The sequence below is a fragment of the Vulpes vulpes genome, chromosome 10 (genome assembly GCF_048418805.1).
Source record: "Vulpes vulpes isolate BD-2025 chromosome 10, VulVul3, whole genome shotgun sequence".
Classification (NCBI taxonomy): Eukaryota; Metazoa; Chordata; class Mammalia; order Carnivora; family Canidae; genus Vulpes; species Vulpes vulpes.
Window position 1 is genome coordinate 6,725,117 of NC_132789.1, and position 19,778 is coordinate 6,744,894.

Consider the following 19,778-nt stretch of genomic DNA (forward strand, 5'->3'; position numbering starts at 1 on the left):
TGGGGGGTGTTGGGCAGGGGAGTCAAAAAGAAGTTAACTGTTTAATGTTTGCATTTTTCATTATGGTAAAATACACATAACATAAAATTGACCATTTTAAATTGTGTCACCCAGAGGCCTTAAGTACATTCACAATTTTTCCTTTAACTTTTTGTTTTTATTTTATTTTAATTTTTAAAATTTACTTAAGGAACCTCTACACTCAGCATGGGGCTCCATCTCAAGACCCCAAGATCAAGAGCTGCATGCTCTTCTGACTGAGCCAGCCAGGTGTCCCTCCTTTACCTTTTTGAAAACACATTCATTATCTCCTTCCAACTGAATGGCCAGCCTGCAGATACCAGGACAGACGGGGAGATGAGGACAGTGATGCTGGCAACTATGCTCGTATAAAATGTTTCAATGCACCAATGCCACACTAAGCATTTGGTATGATATTCATTCTTTGACTCTTCAAGACAAGCCCATGAGGGAGCAAGTACTATAAACTGTTTTTCCAAACAAGAAAACTGAGATTTTTTTAATTTTTATTTATTTATTTATTTATTTTTTTTTTAATTTTTATTTATTTATGATAGAGAAAGAGAGAGAGAGAGGCAGAGACACAGGCAGAGGGAGAAGCAGGCTCCATGCACCGGGAGCCCGACGTGGGATTCGATCCCGGGTCTCCAGGACCGCGCCCTGGGCCAAAGGCAGGCGCCAAACTGTTGCGCCACCCAGGGATCCCAGAAAACTGAGATTTAAGCAACCTGCAAAAGTCCTAAAGCTAAGTGACAAACCTGGGACCTGAGCCAGGCAGCCTGAACACCTGAACCCAGAGCTGGAAGCATACCAGGCTAATCACAGCCTTATTCATCTAGCCAATTCTCTGCCCAAATTCTTTTCCGCCTTCGTGGCTTTTTCTTTTTCTTTCTTTCTTTCTTTTTTTTTTTTTTTTTACCTTTGCAATAAGTCATTAAGAGTTACTTAATGAATCATTAAGAGTTACCATTCCAGCCCAAGGACTGGGAATTGCTGACAAGGTATTCATGCTGAGTCACTAACAGGGATGGATGAAGAAACAGCATAACCAGTATTTCCCTCCTCGGGGCAGGAGGAAGTAGTCCACTTAAACAGATGAGTCACTCCTGGGTGGTCCCAACAGCAACCTCAGATGACAAAGACAGGCCTCACATTGTTGCTGCTCCTTACCTTAGACCACCTGAAATCAGTCTTTCAGCAATGATTAGGATGTATTGAGTGCCTACTGTGTGCCACGAACTGTGCTAGACTGTGAGTCACCAACAGAATGTCTGAAGTACGAGGTCACCTACATTCTAATGGATCATGAACCTCAAACAGTGAAAAGACAGGAGGGTGATTTGGGGGAGGGTGCTGTTGAGCTGGGGTCCTCTGAGGAGGTGACATCTGAGCTGAGTGAGGTGAGGGGTCAGCCACAGGTGTCTGGGGGAGAGAATGAGTCAACAATAATCTGGTGGGTCCTCGGAGTGTTGAGCATGGAGTAACCATATGATCCAGCAATTCCACTCCTAGTTAGAGACTCACAAGAAATGAAGACATGTCCACACAGAAACTTGTACATAAATGTTCATAACAGGGACATCTGGTTGGCTCAGTGGCTGAGCGTCTGCCTTTGGCTCAGGTTGTAATCCCGGGATCACGGGATCGAGTCCTGCATCAGGCTCCCCATGGGAGCCTGCTTCTCCCTCTGCCTATGTTTCTGCCTCCCTCTGTGTGTCTCTCATGAATAAATAAAATCTATAGATGAATGAATGAATAAGTAAATAAATGTTCATAACCGCTTTATTCATGATAGCCAAAGGTGGAAACAACTGGATTGTGCATAACGTGACAAAGGGATAAACAAATGGTGGTGTATGCGTACACTGGAATGTGATTCCACCATAAAAAGGGAACAAAGTTCTGACACCCGCTACAACGTGGATGAGCCTTAGAAACCTCATGCTAATGAAAGCAGCCAATCACAGAAGCCACATGGGGATGATTCCTTTTGTTATGACATATTCAGAACAGGCAAATCTATGGTCAGAGAGCAGGTTGGAGGTGACCAGGGCATGGAGGTGGGAGAAATGGGGAGTGACTGCTTTAATGGGTATGATGTGTCTTTATTGGTTGATGAGAAAGTTTGAAGCGTGAGAGACCTAGAGGTTGCCTGGCGTGAATACACTAATACCAATGAATTCACACATTTGAAAAAAGTTAACTGCATGTTATGTGGATTTCATTTTATTTTAAAAAAAAAAAGTGGTCTAGAAAGATTGATCTGGGCAAAGGAATGGCAAGTTGAAAGATCACAACGGGGGAAGGCTGGAATTTGTGGAGCAGGAAATGGGCAGTGACAGGGAAGCGTGGAGAAGGTAGGGAGGAAGGAGGGACAGGACTGATCCGGCAGCTTCTAGGAGGTGGTTGACTTACTCTACCAAGAGTGTTGGAGGGTTTGATCAGGGTGTGGAAAACGTGCTGAACTGGACGGGGTCCAGGAGAGGCAGTAAGGCACCTCACACACACACACCCCGGGCAGCCAGGCCTGGGCTCACCCCACTCGGTAGCCTTCTAGGGGAACCCTTACTCCGGACGTCCTGCTGTTACTTATAGCCAAAGGGGTCAGAGCTGTGTGAGTTGAGATCACTTTCAGAAAACACTTCAAAGAATTTTCTGCTCTATATGTGACAAAACCCCCAAAAAACCCCATGGTCAGCTAGGGCCCTGGGGTAGATACACAATAGAGGCCTTTCACCTTTCCTGGCGGCTGCTGAGCAATACAGCACACGCCCAGAGGCAGTTAGAGACTCCGTGACACCCCCCCACCCCACCCCCCTTGGCAGTTATGTAAGCCCTTCAGTTGACAGGCCTGGTCAGCTGCCAGATGCGAGTTCCTGGCCTCTGACCCTCAGTTATCTGGCTATCCTGGATATCAGCCTGGAGAAAGGGAGGGCTTTCTTCCAAAGGGAGACTGGCTGGACACCAGGACTAATGTGTGCTGCCCTCAGTCAAGGACAGGCTTTTCCAGAGCAGGGAGATGGCTGCCATCCGCTGTGCCCCAGGGCCTGTGGGCAGCCCCCTGACTCCCCATTACCCCAGCTGGTCTCCTCCATTCTCTTTGACTTGAACCTGTCAAGGCTTCCCTGGCATGTTGCTTGCTCACTGAACATACTAGAAGTCTCTTAAAGCCTTTTCATACCTGGATCCTCCACATAGTAGGCATGCTCCTTGCTCATAAATTGGTGCTTGAACCTTTTTTTTTTTTTTTAAAGATTTTATTGGGATCCCTGGGTGGCTCAGCGGTTTAGCACCTGCCTTTGACCCAGGGCACGATCCTGGAGTCCTGGGATCGAGTCCCACATCGGGCTCCCGGCATGGAACCTGCTTCTCCCTCCTCCTGTGTCTCTGCCTCTCTCTCTCTCTTTCTCTATGTCTATCATAAATAAATCTTAATAAAAAATAAAAATAAAAAAGATTTTATTTATTTATTCATGAGAGAGAGAGGCAGAGACACAGGCAGAGGGAGAAGCAGGCTCCCCAAAGGGACCCCGATGTGGGATCCGATCCTGGGACCCCAGGATCACGCCCTCAGCTGAAGGCAGACGCTCAACCACTGAGCCACCCAGGTGTCCCTAGGTGCTTGAACCTTAACCACAAGACAAACTCCTGCATCTCCCTGACTACTTGGTATCTCCTCTCTGATGTTCCACAGGCCCCTCAGATGCATTGAGGCAGAAATGCAGTCCCAGGGATGTCTAGGTGGCTCAGTGGTTGAGCGTCTGCCTTTGGCTCAGGCCATGATCCTTAAATAAAAAAGAAATGCAGTCCCAGGCTTTCCTCCCTTACTTATTTTTCTCATAGTCCATGCCATCTTAGTTAATAACACTATCCACCAGTTGCTCAGGTTCAAATATCTAGGCATCATACCCGACTCCTCCCTTTCTCTGTCCCCTACAATTCACCTCTTGATGAGGCCTGCCAGGCTATCCAGGGGTCAGACCCCCTGAGCTGGATTCTCTTTCTCCATCTCCCACCAAGATCCAAGCCACATCCTACATGCAGGGCTGCGATAATTTCCCTTCCCAGCTCCCACGTTGCCCCACCCTTAAAACCCATTCTCCATAGTCACTAGTCAGATATAACTTTTTTATTAACAGACTTTGCTTTTTATTTATTTTAAAAAATATTTTATTTATTTATTCATGAGATACACAGAGAGAGAGACAGAGACACAGGCAGAGGAAGAAGCGGGCTCCTTCTGGGGAGCCTGATGTGGGACTCAATCCCAGGACCCCAGGATCATGACCTGAGCCAAAGGCAGACACTCAACCACTGAGCCACCCAGGTGCCCCCAGACTTTTCTAGACCCGTTTTATTAGATTTATAGAAAAATTGCAACAGTAGTACAGAGAGTTCCCATAACCTGTTCATCAGTTTCCCATTATTAGTATCTTACATTAGTATGGTCCATTTACCCCAATTAACCAATACTGATTTAGTTATTATTAATTAAAGTCCATAATTTATTTAGATTCCCTTAGTTTTTCCCCTAACGTCTTTCTTCTGTCTTGGATCCTGTCTAGGACACCATGTTATATGTATAGTCCACATATTCTAGGCTCCTCTGGGAGCCTGTGACAATTTCTCAATATTTTTTTGTGTTTGGTGACCTGGACAGTTTTCAGGAGCACTGGTCACGGACTTTGTAAGCTGTCCTCTATTGGGATTTGTCTGATTTTTTCTCAGGATCAGACTGTGATTATAGGTTTGAAAAGGAAGATGCAGAGACAACATGCCATCATCAGCACATCACATCATGAGTATCCACCAAACATGATTGCTCACTCTTGACACTGACTTTGATCAATCACCTGTGGAGGTAGTGTTTGTCAGTTTTCTCCACTGTGAAGGGACTCTTCCCCCCCCTTTTCCATACTGTGTTGTTTGGTTTTTGTTTGTTTTTAAGATTTTATTTTTAAGTATTCTCTACACCCATCATGGGGTTCAAACCCACAACCCTGAAATCAAGAGTCACATGCTCCACCAACTGAACCAGCCAGGCTCTACCATACTGTGTTTTTTGGAAGGAAATCACTAGGAAGAGCCTACACCTAAGGAGTAGGAATCATCAACGTCATTAAGACTGTGAATCTATCCTCTTACTCCTCTGGTTCAAACCTTAGGATGAGGTTTCCTGTTCTGGAATAAAGCTGATCCCCAGCCCTGCCCCCACCCCTGGCTCTGGGTAGCCTGGCCCTGCCCCATCCCAGACTCATCTCTTCCACCATCCCAACTCACCATTCCAGCCATCCTATCCCCTTTCTTTCCTCAAAATGCCAAGTCTGTCCTCACTTCTGGGCCTGTGTGAGGCTCTTCCGTCTGTCTGCATCCCCTTCCCCCTAGTCCTCTCCTGGCAGGCTCCTCCTCATTTGGATTTCTGTCACCTCCCTTGGGGATCCAGGCAAATCCTGGGGGAAACCCTGAGTCCTATGGGGGCTCACCAAAGGCTTTCTTTCCCAAGGGCATAGGCCACCCTGTGCACTCAGATGGCAGTGCGGTGGCCTTGTAGAGGGAGCTGCCAAGACAAAGCAGAACCCAAATGGAAATGTGTGAGAACTTATGAGTCATATAGAATTGTGAGGCTCAGTTGGGCTCATCATGTCTCCCAAACTCCACATTCATGACTTCACACCAGCTGCTTGCAATCAAACACAGTGGGGGCATTTATACCATGGAAAGCAGGCAATGCTACAAATCAGGGTTTTTCTCCCTGATGGCTAAACATTCACCCAGACACCACTGACACACATCACAGACCCCAGTCCCAGGGGATGGTAGAGCAGATGCTGAACAACTTGGAAGAAGGAACAGGAAGAGAGAATTCCTAAGAAGCTGTCATAGCTCACCCACAGATAACGCCTCAGCTGGGCACCCAGGATGCTGAAGCTGGGAGCCTGATGGGAGGTGGCCCTGCCCAGTGCTGCCCTGGGAGGCTGGCAGAAGCAAACACAACTCTCCTTCAGAGCACGGCTCATTAATCCTAAGCCTCTCAGAATCCCTGCAAGTAATCTTCTAAGGGTAACAACCAACATATAGTTGAAGAAAACCGGGCCACGAGAAAACAAGGCACCAGGAGGGAAAAAAAAAAAAAAAAAAACAAAACCAAGACCACAGACCCACATGGACCTTGGATACCAGAATTCTCCAACAGATTCGAAAACCATTCTTCTTGCCCTGTCAAAGAAATATTCACCAAGCTTGAAAGTGTTTACAAGGAATAGAAAAGCTATAAAAAGTGGCAAAGCAGGTTTGATAAAGAACAAAACAGAACTGGAGATATTAAAAAATGATCATAAACTCGACTGTAGGGATCCCTGGGTGGCGCAGCGGTTTGGCGCCTGCCTTTGGCCCAGGGCGCGATCCTGGAGACCCGGGATCGAATCCCACATCGGGCTCCCGGTGCATGGAGCCTGCTTCTCCCTCTGCCTGTGTCTCTGCCTCTCTCTCTCTGTGTGACTATCATAAGTAAATAAAAATTAAAAAAAAATAAAAAATAAAAAAAAATAAACTCGACTGTATTTCATAGAAGATTGGGCACAGGCAGAAGGATTAACGAGGTATCCGAAGAAATTATCCAGAATGCCACCCAGAGAGACAAAAAAGATAATACCAGAGAGAATATGAGACTGGAGATTCTGCAAGATGTTTTGTGAGGCGTTTGTTGGGAGTTTCAGACAGAGGGTGGGGTGAAGGAATCTTCTTAAGACGAATGGCTGGGAATAATCCAGAATGGATGAAAACACATCAACCTACAGATTTGAAGAGGCCAAATATTTGTTGAATGAATGATTCAACATCTTTCAGTAGGAATGAAAGACTCCTTGGTGAGCGTGCCCTGCCCCTCCTCCCCCTTCCAGCTGGAGCTGCAGTGCATGGAAAGCAGCCCCCTCCCCCAATGCCTGTGTTCTTCCCCAAAACTTTGCACACAGTGGGAGCCAGTCCACATAATTGGAAATCTGTCAGCCTGCTGCCAGCGATTCCTGCCAAATGTCCTTCACCCACTGTTCAGCCTTTGTTGTCTTGCCTCGCCTCCCGAGTTATCTGTGTGTTTTAAAATAGACAGGCAGGGAGAGGAATGTTGCCCAGCTACTGAGCTGAGACAAGCCCAGCTTGCAACTCCAGAGATCCTCAAAACTTTCCCCTCAGGGACAAGGAACATCTAAACCTGCTTAGCAGTCTTTTCCTCTTGGAACAAAAGGAAAGATTTTGAACCCAGAAAAATAGTCCTAGTAGCCCAAGCAAGAGGTGGTGGTGGTGGTGGTAAAGGGTGAGAACAGGTTCGTATAGTTCTCATTCCCTCTGCTGAGCCCCTGCCAGGCATCTGGGGAATTGCACACGACCTGGACCAAGCTGCCAGAGGGCCAATTGGTCAAGGTGGCATAATTGGCCCCATGCATGCTTTTCTAGGAATATAATGCGTTGTTTTCATGGTGAAGGAGCTGGGACAGGTATCAGCCCCATTTTCCAGAAAAGAATACTGAGGTCCAAGAAGCAAAGTAATCTTTTAGATTAGCAAATCTAAATCTTTTAGATGAGCAAAGCTCATCTTTTCAATTGCCAGAAACTAGTTTCTCTGGTTGGCCAGACCAGGCTGTTTCTTTGTTTTTAAAAATATTTTATTTATTTATTTATTTATTCATGAGAAACCCGGGGGTGCGGGTGGGGAGGCAGAAGAGACACAAGCAGAGGGAGAAGCAAGCAGGCTCCATGCAGGGAACCCGATGCGGGACTCGATCCCAGAACTCCAGGATGATGCCCCAGGCCAAAGGCAGGTGCCAAACCCCTGAGCCACCCAGAGATCCCCACAGGCTGTTTCTTCTCATTGAAACTGTGCATCATCACCTGCCACCACAAATCAAGTTCTTGTCAAATTCAAAGCAGGCCACCAGACTCTGCAGTGGACAGCTGTCTGACTTTCCTGATTGTAGGAAATTGGATTAATTCATTGGCAGACAGATCAAATGCAGGTGGAAAAGGTGCAAAAGGTTTCAGTCAGTTTACATAAGATAATACAAGTATGGGTCGATGGAGCGCAAATGGGAGATTTACGGGGTTTGGTTGCCAATTAAGTACAGATAACATGGGATGGCTTGGAGGAACTCTGAAAAGTTATGCAAAGTTAAGGAACCTAGCTACAAAGCACAAATATTGAATGATTTCATTTACCTAAAGTACCTACAACAGGCAAATTCAGAAAGTGGAATAGAAGGTACCAGAGGGTAGAAGATGAGGACATGGGATTTAGTGTTTAGGGGGACAGAGTTTCTGTTCAAAACAGTTCTGGAGGTGCGCCTAGGTGTCTCAGTTGGTTAAGCATCCCACTCTTGATTTTGGCTCAAGTCATGATCTCAGGGTCGTGAAATCTTAGCCCTAGGTCAGGCTCTGAGCTCAAAGGGGAGGAGTCAGTTTGAGATTTTCTCTCTTTCTCTCCCTTTGCTCCCCACTCCCCAACTCTCCCTCTCTCTCAAGAAAAAGAAAAGAGGGATCCCTGGGTGGTGCAGCGGTTTGGCGCCTGCCTTTGGCCCAGGGCGCGATCCTGGAGATCCGGGATCGAATCCCATGTCGGGCTCCCGGTGCATGGAGCCTGCTTCTCCCTCTGCCTGTGTCTCTGCCTCTCTCTCTTTCTCTCTGTATGACTATCATAAATAAATAAAAAAAAATTAAAAAAAAAAAAAAAGAAAAAGAAAAGAAAATGTTCTGGACACAGATAGTGGTGATGGTTGTACAGAAATGGGAATGTACTTAATGGCAGATTTAGAAATGGTTAAGGTGGCAAATTTTATTTTATGTATATTTTGCATGATACACAAATATTTTTTTAAATGTACCTGAACTTATTCTATATGTATTAGCAGAGCTGGCTCCTAGAACAGAAAAAGAAGCATGTCACATAATATATCATTTGGTGGCGGGCAGGGGGGTTCATTTGTTTACAAAACTCCACCCAAACCAATACTAAAAAATATGTTATGTATTCATATGTACATACGGTAAATCATAAAAATGGTCTGGAGAAATGCACCCCGTAGAGTTATTAGTGGTCACCCCTGTGGGAAAGGCTGGAAAACAGAGCCAGGCGTCACAGGGGGTCTTAGGTTCTAATTTATTTGTTCTTAAAGGAGGGTGGCATGGCAGGCTGAATAGCACCACCCCCTTCAGTAAGTCCGCATCCTAATCTGCAGCACCTGTCAGTGTTGCCTTCCAAGGAAAAAGGGGCTTTGCAGGTGTGATTCAGCTAGAGACGGTGGTGGGGTGGGTTATCCAGGTGGCCCACATAACCACAGGTGCTTTTAAAGGGGGAGGCAGGCAGGTGAGAGTCAGAAAGGAGACGTGGGAGCGGAAGCAAGGTTTCCTGCTATCGCACTTTGGAGGACAAAGGACCACCAACCAAGGAGTGCAGGTGGCCTCTGGAAGCTGCTAGAGAGGCAAGGAAGTAGCTTCTCCTCCTCAGCCTCCGGAAGGAAACTGGAAGAAACCTGTTCTGCCAACACCTTCGCTTTAGGATTTCTTGACTTCAGATTCCTGAGCTTCAGAACTGTAAGAGAATAAATTTGTGTTGAGCTGGTGGCAGTTTGTTAAAGAGGTATAGGAAACAAACACCGATGGGTTCATGTAATCACTTGTGCAGTTAAACATCATGGAAGGTATATAAATAAAGGCGAGAGACACAGAAGGAGGGAGCAGGTCTGGGGCAGGTCAGGTAAGGCAGTCCCCCCGCCTCCCCCCCACCTCCGCAAAAGAATAGTGAGCTAGGTGGGTTTCTGGAACTGCCTAGGAGTTGAGGGGAGACATGCCTGAAGTGTGTGTGGGGGGGTGTCGGGAGGCGATTAGCATGTTGCAGCCGCCTGGGGAACTAAAGGTGTTCACAAAATAAACTCGCATCTTCACACATTCTTCTGCCTAAGATTAGATCTGCAAAATTTCGCAGTGCTCAGAATGGTCCCGATTTAGTGCCTGCATTAACACCTTCTGCTGAGAAGAATCTTCACTTTAAAAAATGCATAGAATTTAAAGAATAAAATGACTCAGGCTATTTCAGTACTAACAGAGGCAGTGTGAGCTTGGGCAGTGTCTCTTAAGGGAGCTTCACGTGCTTTTGGAAATTATCTGAAGGTCCGAGCATGTTAAGGAGTTGCATCTATTCATCTTTAGTGACGTGATTTCAAAATCAGAGAGTCCATGGAAGTTGAATATGATTTCAAAAAGAGAGAGAGAGGGTGGGTGGCAGGGTGGAGATGTACAAAGTTGCATGACTATGCATTGAAAAAAATTGGGAGGGGGGTGGTGCCTGGGTGGCTCAGTAAGTTAAGACTCTTGATTTCGGCTCAAGTCCTAATCTCAGGGTCATGAGATGGAGACCTGTATGGGGCTCTGTGCCAAGCGTGTCATCTGCTTGATTCTCTCTCTCCCCACCCTCTCTCTCCCTCTCAAAACAACAACTATATATATATATATATAACATTTTTTTCTAACATATATATGTATTTGGGAAGGAAGCTCAAAAAGCTGCTAATGAAGATGATTGTTCTACTCCCCCTTCTCTACCATTTTAATTTTATTTTATACTGTTTTATGACTTATAAAAATTACAAAGTGAGGGAAACATGATTCTTCATTCCTTAGGTGTGGGCTGTGCAGAATGACTTCCTTCCAAAGAGCACAGTATGGAAAAGCAGAGGGAAAGAGAGTCCCTTCACAGTTGAGAACCTCTGCAGGTGACCAAGGTTAACATCAAAGGGATCGATCATGTTTGGTGGATACTCATGATGATAATGGCCCGTGTCTTCCTTCCCAAAACCCATAATCACAGTCTAATCACGATGAAAAACCTCAGACAAATCCCACTAGAGGACCACCTGCCTGTACCCCTTACAACTGTCTAGGTCATCAAAAACTGGGAAAGCCTGGGCAACTGCCACACTGAGAGGGGCCTGAGGAAACAGGAGGAGTACATGTAACATGGTGTCCTGGACGGGATACCAGGACAGAAAAAGGACATTAAAGAGAAAAAAACAAAAACAAGTAGACCTAAGATTACTTGGTTACTAACTAAAGTATCAATATGGGTTCATTCATTGGGGGCATATGTACCATATTAATGTAAAATGTTAACAGGAGAAACTGGGTGAGGGGGTATATAGGAACTTTCTGAACTACTTGATTTTTCCGTAAATCTAAAACCATTCTAAAAAACGTTCCATAAAAAACTAAGTGGCTCAATTAAATTTTGAGGGAACTATCCTACATATATGCACAGAGCTACACAAAGACCTGTATATAGGGCTGCTCATTACATCGTCCTATGTGGACAAGAAGGATCCTAAATGGGATGCTTGGGTGGCTCAGTGGTTGAGTGTCTGTCTTTGGCTCAGGTCATGATCCCGTGGTCCTGGGATCAAATTCTGCATCAGGCTCCCCATGGGGAGCCTGCTTGTCCCTCTGCCTATGTTTCTGCCTCTCTCCTTGTGTCTCTCATGAATAAATAAAATCTTAAAAAAAAAAAATCCTAAATGCCCAAGGTGGGCACTTTAAAATACCCTATAGCAGTTAGAATTGTGATCTGGCTAAAATGACTGACCTGCCAGTTGTACAGGACTGAGATCCCACTTTTGCAAAATGAAAAATTTCACATGTGCCTGTTTTTTCTAGACTTAAATTCTAGGAAGAGAAACACAGAATGGTTTGTTGTAGTTACCCCTCAGGGATAGGAGATCAGTTGGATTTGCTGTCTTTTTTTGGGGGGTGGTGGGATTTGCTGTCTTTAACATTCCAGTTTACATCTTTAATGTTAGGACAGTTTTTACAATAAATATTTAACTATTTGAGTGTTATTTTGTATGTATTCTTCTGAAATATTCTAGAGTGGCTTAAGCAAATAGGGAATATTAAACTCCTCATCCAGCTAAGAAATGAAAGATACAAATTACTTCTATGACTAAAAACAAAACCCCAAACCCTAAAAGGTTCCTATTTAAATACCACCTTGAAAGAGTTTCAGTTTCTCCCTAGAGGGTTTGTAAGCCCAGTGCCTGGAAATCCTGTCTCTCTAGTTTTACTTAAGTGTAAAGCAACTCGAGTGTCCTAACCACTTCTTTGTGTTTTCAAATCTTGTCAGGGCTGCAAGTGAAATTTAGAGCTGAATTTCTTGGGTGCATGAACCTAATATTCTCAAGGAAGTTGTGCTTATTGCAATGTATGGACAGAACAGGCTATTTATGGACTCTGGTTGAACTTCAGTGTCAAGGCAAAACGGTTCTGAAATATTGAAGGATTTTTAAGGTTTTATACATTAATTTGATAGTGTATGAGCAGGCAGAGCAGGGAGCCCAACTTGGGACTCGATCCCAGGACCCTGGGATCATGACCTCAGCCAAAGGCAGATGCCTAACTGACTGAGCCACCCAGGTGCCCCTGAAGGATCATTTTCTAAGGGGCATTTTGGTGAAGCAAACAAAATCCTGGCATTTGAAAACATTTGGGGTCTTCCCCAGGGATGGCCTGTGAATTGCTCTTCAGGGAAGCAAAAGTTACCTAGTCTTATAGACCTTCTCTGTGAAATAGGGTTGATTGAGCAACAGAAATAAAAATAGCCTATTACCTCTTGTTTCTTTTTAAAGATTTATTTATTTATTTATTCATGAGAGATACAGAGAGAGAGAGAGAGAGACAGGCAGAGGGAGAAGCAGGCTCCATGCAGAGAGCCTGATGTGGGACTTGATCCTGGAACTACGGGCTCACGCTCTGAGCTGAAGGTAGACGCTCAACCACTGAGCCACCCAGGCGTCCCATTCTCTTGTTTTTATTTGAAATAACAGTACTAAACAGAAAGCTTTTGGTGAGAGATACAAAAAGCAAATCAAACATCTTCACTATCAATACCCCTCTCTGTTGTAATCTTTTTGTTTTGTTTTGTTTTGTTTTGAATTATGTTATCATCAACAACTTAGACTGTTTCCTTTCTCTTTTTTAAAAAAATTTTATTCATGAATAATTTATTCATGAACAATGAATTATTCATTCATTCATTCATTCCAGACACAGAGAAAGAGGCAGAGGGAGAAGCAGGCTCCCTGTGGGGAGCCTGATGCAGGATTCAGATCCCGGACCCCCAGGCTCATACCCTGAGCTGAAGGCAGACACTCAACTGCTGAGCCACCCAGGTGTCCCTAAAGACTTTGTTTCTATGTTCCCAGACAAACCTGACCTGTTCATGGCTATAATCACAGACAGCATAGGCACACATTTATATTTTGTTTTTGTACCTCTGTATGAATTCATACTGGATTTTGCATATTGCTTCATCGTCTTTTTCTTGTTTTATTTTATTTTTAATTTTTTTTAAAGATTTATTTATTTATTCATGATAGACAGAGAGAGGCAGAGACAGAAACAGGCTCCATGCCGGAAGCCCAACGCAGGACCCAATCCCGGGACTCCAGGATCGCGCCCTGGGCCAAAGGCAGGCGCTAAACCGCTGAGCCACCCAGGGATCCCCTTTTTCTTATTTTAATGACTGGAAAACATACCATGAATCAGATTTACCACAGTTTACTTAACCATCCCTTGGTCATTTAAATTATCCTAATAATGGTCACTTGTTCATCCTTCCTTCCCATGACCACTGTATAAATACTGCATTAGTTATCTGTTGCTGTGTAACAAATGACACTGAAACTTAGCGGTTTAACAGACATGGATTATCTCACATAGTTTTTGGGTGTCAGAAATATGGAAGCAGCTTAGCTGGGAGGTTCTAGCTTGGGACCTGTCAGGAGGTTGCAGTCAAGATGTTGGCCAGGGCTGAGGCCATCTGAGGCTTGAATGGGGTTGGCTCAGTTCATGTGTGCCTCTCTGTTGGCTGCTTAAATGTCTGCAAGATAAGATAGTCAGTATCCCCCAAAGCTCATCTTGTGAGGAGGAGAGGGAAACCTAGAAACCTCCTCTTGGAAGTGATGTACTATCACTTCTGCCATAGTCTATTGATCACGCAGACCAACCCTGATGTGACCTAAGAAAGGGCTACTCAATAGCATGTGTATTAACAGGGTGACTGCCATAGGTGCCTTCTGAAGTTCTAGCCACCTGCTTCCCATTCCTTTCTTGGCTTTCATATTCTAGGTCTTAATTTAAGAAGACCTTTGTTACGGGAACAATTAGTCACATCCTTTCTATACAGAAACATTCAATTTTCTCTGCATCCCAAACTCTATCTTCCTGGGTTGTAGGAATCACAAAAGGTAAGTTCTCTTTACAGATAATCATTACTGGTTTCCAGAACTTTTCAGACCTCCTGCATCTGACCTGTACTGAGTAAGAAATGAAGTGATGCTTATCTTTTAAAGCTCATTCTTTTGGCACAAGAAACCCTAATTAACAATGACAACAACTCAACCCCGGATGCTGTTACCGAAAAACCAGAAAAAAAGTCTGGTGTGGATATGAAAAAACAGGAACTGTTTTGCATGGCTGCTGGAAATGTAAATGGTGCAGTCACCAAAAACAGTCTGGCAGTTCCTCAAAAAGTTAAAAATACCATATAATCCAGCAATTCTACTTCTGAATATATACCCAAAAGAACTGAAAGCAAGGACTCAGCCAGCTATGCCTACACCATTGTTCAAGGCAGCGTTTCACAACAGCCAAAAGGTGGAAACAGCCCAGTCCATCATAGATGAATGGATAAACAATATGGTATATACATACAATGGGTTTTTTTTTTAAAGATTTTATTTTTTTCAGAGATGCCTGGGTGGCTCAGTGGTTGAGCGTCGGCCTTTGGCCCAGGGAGTGATCCTGGAGTCCTAGGATCGAGTCCCACATCGGGCTCCCCCTATGGAGCCTGCTTCTCCCTCTGCTTGTGTCTCTGCCTCTCTCTCTCTTTCTCTCTCTCTCTCTCTCTCATGAATAAGTAAATAAAATCTTGAAAAAATAAAATCTTTTATTTATTATTTTTTTTTAATGAGAGACACACAGAGAAAGGCAGAGGGAGAAGCAGGCTCCCTGTGGAGAGCTCGATGGCAGGACTCCATCCCAGGACTCTGAGATCACAACCTGAGCCAAAGGCAGATGCTCAACCACTGAGTCACCCAGGTGCCCATCTTACTCAGGTTTTAAAAAGAATAAAATTCTGAGATACTCTAGGACATGGATGAACCTTTGAAGACCTTAACTGACTGAAATAAACTATTCACAGAAGGACAAATACTAAACTATTCAACTTATGTGAGGTACCTAGCATAGTCAAGTTCATAGAAATAGAAAATAGAATGGTGGTTGCCAGGGGCTGGAGGGAGAGGAAAATGGGAGTAACTGCTTAGTGCATTCAGTTTTCCATTCTTGAGATGGAGGGTAGTGATGTTTGCACTACGTAAATGTACTTAATGCCACTGAACTGTACACTCAAAAAATGGTTAGAATGATATATTTTAGGGCACCTGGGTGGCTCAGGTCATGATCCTGGGATCCCAGGATTGAGTCCCATTCAGGCTCCTCGCAGGGAGCCTGCTTCTCCCTCTGCCTATGTCTCCGCCTCTTTCTGCATCTCTCATGAATAAATAAGATCTTTTAAAAAATGATACATTACGTGTATCTTATCATGATAAAACACCTTTGGAACAACCAGTTTGGAGAACAATTTGGCCAATATCTGCTAAAATTGAAGATGTGAATACCTTATGACCACCCCCCTTCCCGAAAACAGAAGAAAGGATTTCATAAACGGTCAAAAATGTATATAATGGGACACCATATGATTGTGGAGGAAAAGATGTTTCAAACTAATCTAGCTAGCAAGGATTCATCTAAAACTTAATGTTGACTTTAAAACAAGTAGTAGAAAGATACTTGTGTATACATATACATTTTTAAAGATTTTATTTATTTATTCATGAGACAGAGAGAGGGAGAGAGGCAGAGACACAGGAGAGGGAGAAGCAGGCTCCATGCAGGGAGCCTGACGTGGGACTGGGCTCCAGGATCAGGCCCTAGGCTGAAGGCAGCGCTAAACCGCTAAGCTACCGGGGCTGCCCTATAAATATTTTTATTCATGGATATATACATATAAGGTAAAATAAGAGGATAGAAGCTACTCTGGAGAGGCGAATAAAGAAATGAGATCAAGGAGAAAGGATATATAGGTTTCGATTGTGTCGGAGGGTGGGGTTAAGATTTTATTTATTAGAGAAAGAGCAAGAGTATAGAGGGAGATGGAGAAACAGATTTCCTCCTGAGCAAAGAGCCCAACATGGGGCTCGATCCCAGGACCCTGGGATCATGACCTGAGCTGAAGGCAGATGCCTAACCAACTGAGCCACCCAGGCATCCCATGTCTGTGATATCTATTTCCTAAATTGGTCATATGAATGTTTGTTATATTCTTGTTCTCTCTCGTTCTCTCCCCCTTCTCTGTTTGTGTGTGCCTGAAATAATTTATTACACTGCACATGGTAGCAAAAAAATAAGAGGGGGAAAAAATCACAATTCAAAACCCAAAGAGCCAAACCTCAAATCAAAATAACCAACCTCTTTTCACCCTCCACCTTCATAACACAAGAATATTAAGCTTAAAAATAATTTTAAAAATACTGCTCTATGTCTTTAGATCTTCTCTTGCCAAAGGAGCAGTTGTGTCTTAAGATTATTTTTTTTCTTTGATGACTGGTACTTAGGTAATGCTGTGCACTTAGATATTAGTAGATGATGGTGAGGTCAGACTCTGCATCCTGAGAGGAGCATGTATGCTTCACCTGTTGCCTTGGGAAATAATTCCTCTTCTGTCCACACATAGCTGCATAGCATATGCTATAGATACCTTGTCATCGGGTCAACACATTTTTTCCCAGCTCTTCCAACTGAAAACATGTATGAATAATTCTAACTTGTGTTGGGGCAGCCCGGGTGGCTCAGCGGTTTAGCGCTGCCTTCAGTCCAGGGCCTGATCCTGGAAACCCGGGATCAAGCCACATCAGGCTCCCTGCATGGAGCCTGCTTCTCCCTCTGCCTCTCTCTCTCTCTCTCTCTCTCTCTGTGTGTCTCTCATAAATAAATAAAATCTTTTTTTTTTTTATAATATTATCTCTTTTTATTTTTTTTTTAATTTTTATTTATTTATGATAGTCACAGAGAGAGAGAGAGAGAGAGAGAGAGGCAGAGACACAGGCAGAGGGAGAAGCAGGCTCCATGCACCGGGAGCCCGATGTGGGATTCGATCCCGGGTCTCCAGGATTGTGCCCTGGGCCAAAGGCAAGCGCCGAACCACTGCGCCACCCAGGGATCCCTAAATAAAATCTTAAAAAAAAAAAATCTAACTTGTGTTGAAGAGAAAGAATTCTAATCTCAAGGCTAGAAGATTTTAAGGTTCAACTATGTGAAGGCTACTTTTTTTTTTTTTTTTAAAGTATGCTTTCCAAATGTTTGCTTATGTTGTGTAACAGGAGATTCATTTCTCAGGTGGTAACAATGCTCCCATTGAGAGAGCAGCCCTGGCACATGCATATATTGTTCCTGGTTTGCCAGAATAAAATCTTAGTTAACCCACAAATATTACAGGCAGACGTAGGTGTGTAAAGAAACCCAAATATCCGTCAGCCAAAATGTGCAAGTCCACCCACACGTTAACATTAACAGGCTTGACACTAATGTCAAGGATTTTCTAATGTTCCTCTCCTCCTTTCAACCACTTTCAAGAGTGATGAGAAGTTTTTAGAGCAGCAGAAAACAAGATGTTTGTATGGTTTGCCCTGTTTGGCAAAGGAAACTGTCTTTGACACGAATAGGTCTGTGGCAGAAAACAGGTTTGAGAAGAATTATAAAAGAACCAGGCAAGGTGTACCTGAGCGGCTCCATCGGTTAAGTGTCAGACTCTTTGATTTCGGCTCAGGTCATGAGATTGAGCTCCTAACCTTATTCTCTCCTGTGGGGACTGAGAAACTTCTGGATAATATCTTAAGCCTCGTGGATGAGAATTTCCTGGAAATACAGCAACTATTTCCAGTGTGGTAGGTCCATTCTTTTCCTGGAGAGAACAAAAAAACACTGACCTGGTACCCTGACCATAACTTGACTTTTTTTTTTTTTTTTTTTTTTTAAGATTTTATTTATTTATTCATGAGAGACCCAGAGAGGAGGGTGGGGGGGCAGAGACACAGGCAGAGGGAGAAGCAGGCTCCATGCAGGGAGCCCAATGTGGGACTGGATCCTCGGACTCTAGAATCATGCCCCGGATGGAAGGCAGGCGCTAAACTGCTGAGTCACCCAGGAGTTCCCATAACTTGACTTTGACAATCCCCTTCCTCCTTACCTTGGACTTTCCTCCTCAAGGCCAAATTTTTGGGACCAAAGTATAACGAATTCAAAAGAAACTATGGAGTGCTCCTTTTGAACTCAATAAAACCTTTTGCTTACAGGTAATATTAAATACTTATGCTAATTTTTCTACAAGTGTGTGCCTTTTGTCACAAGGGGCTGGAAGGAGAGTGAGAACAGGGTCAGTGGAGCCCAGCATAATGCATGGGTGGAGAACTCAGACCTTATGTTCTACGGATGTTCGAGCAGAAGCATCATCTTCATACACAAAGCTCATCAGTCAGTCCATAAACATTTACTGAATGCCTCAACTGTGTTCAGTACTCAGTTATGCGTGAGGTCAATGTGGTATGATGCCAGCCTCGTGAGTGCTAGACAGAGCCAGGAGACCTGCCAATCACTGGATTTTGGGGGTAAAAAAGAAATCAAATTTTCTCCTCCCAGGACCTCAGTTTCTTGATGTGTAAAATTAGGAGACGGTAGTGGTTAACCTCAGCCCTTAGGTTTCTTCCAACTAGAATGGTCACAGATTCCCAAAGAGAGGATAATGAGCTCATAGTCTCCTAGATCTTGAGAGTCTTCTCCGTAGCTGGGGAGACTGAATGTTTGCACCCCAAATTGTGTTTCTGAAAGAGCACAGCTTGGCTCACCTGGATGCTTAGGTGTCTTCCTCAGGGTTGGTGCAAAGGGGTCACATGCATGGGTCTCTGTTCATGATGCTCTGGCCTTACTGGTTTTCTGTGGATTCCTTGAGTGTACTCTTGGCCTCCGCACATGCTTGTCTCTCCGCATTGGGCTTCCCACGGGAATGGTGGCTGGTTTCTTCCTTCTCGTCCTTTAGATTTCCTTAGCTCTCCGCTTCTCTGAGTGGGTCATTCTCTCTAAGGTTCTTCTCTGTCCTCTTATTTCAGCATCCGTTTCATTCTTTGCACTCCCACAATCTGGAGCTTTTACTTATTTGTCTGCTTCCTCTGTCAATCTGTTGGCTCCAGCAGGCAGGGGTGCTGCTTGGTTTGTTCGGAACCGTGCGCCCAAGGCTTAGTCCACATAGTAGGTCTCAGCATCTGTTCAACGAACGACTTTATGGCTCCACCGTTCCGAGGAGCCGAAGGCATCTAAAGCTGCTTCCCCATAAAATACCCGTTTTGGAATTCCCCGCGGCCAGGCTGGGCTTCCGCTGCGGTGACTTCTTTCCCAGCGCCTGCTTTCTCAGGATCTAGACCTTTCTTTTCCTTGACGGTAAACGCTTTCACGCCATCACAACGTCTTCTGTGCCGCAGTGACGTCATTACCGCCTCTCGCGGCGTCACAAATCCATCGGCAGCAACTCTGCTTCCCCAAGAAGCCCCCGACCTTCCCGCGGGCAACCCCACTTCGCGACTCGCCCCACGCCCAGCCTGCGGCGTTACGTC

General features: G+C 44.6%; 1 long non-coding RNA gene across 1 annotated transcript; it reads right to left on the reverse strand.

Moving 5' to 3' along the window:
- Positions 1-8,827: 8,827 nt before the first annotated feature.
- On the reverse strand, positions 8,828-19,601 carry LOC140594264 (uncharacterized). The gene is made up of 3 exons (XR_011995025.1): positions 19,017-19,601; positions 17,894-18,076; positions 8,828-9,598 (listed from the first exon to the last, which is right to left on the reverse strand). It is a non-coding gene; the product is annotated as an uncharacterized lncRNA (long non-coding RNA).
- Between the last annotated feature and the right edge of the window lie 177 nt (positions 19,602-19,778).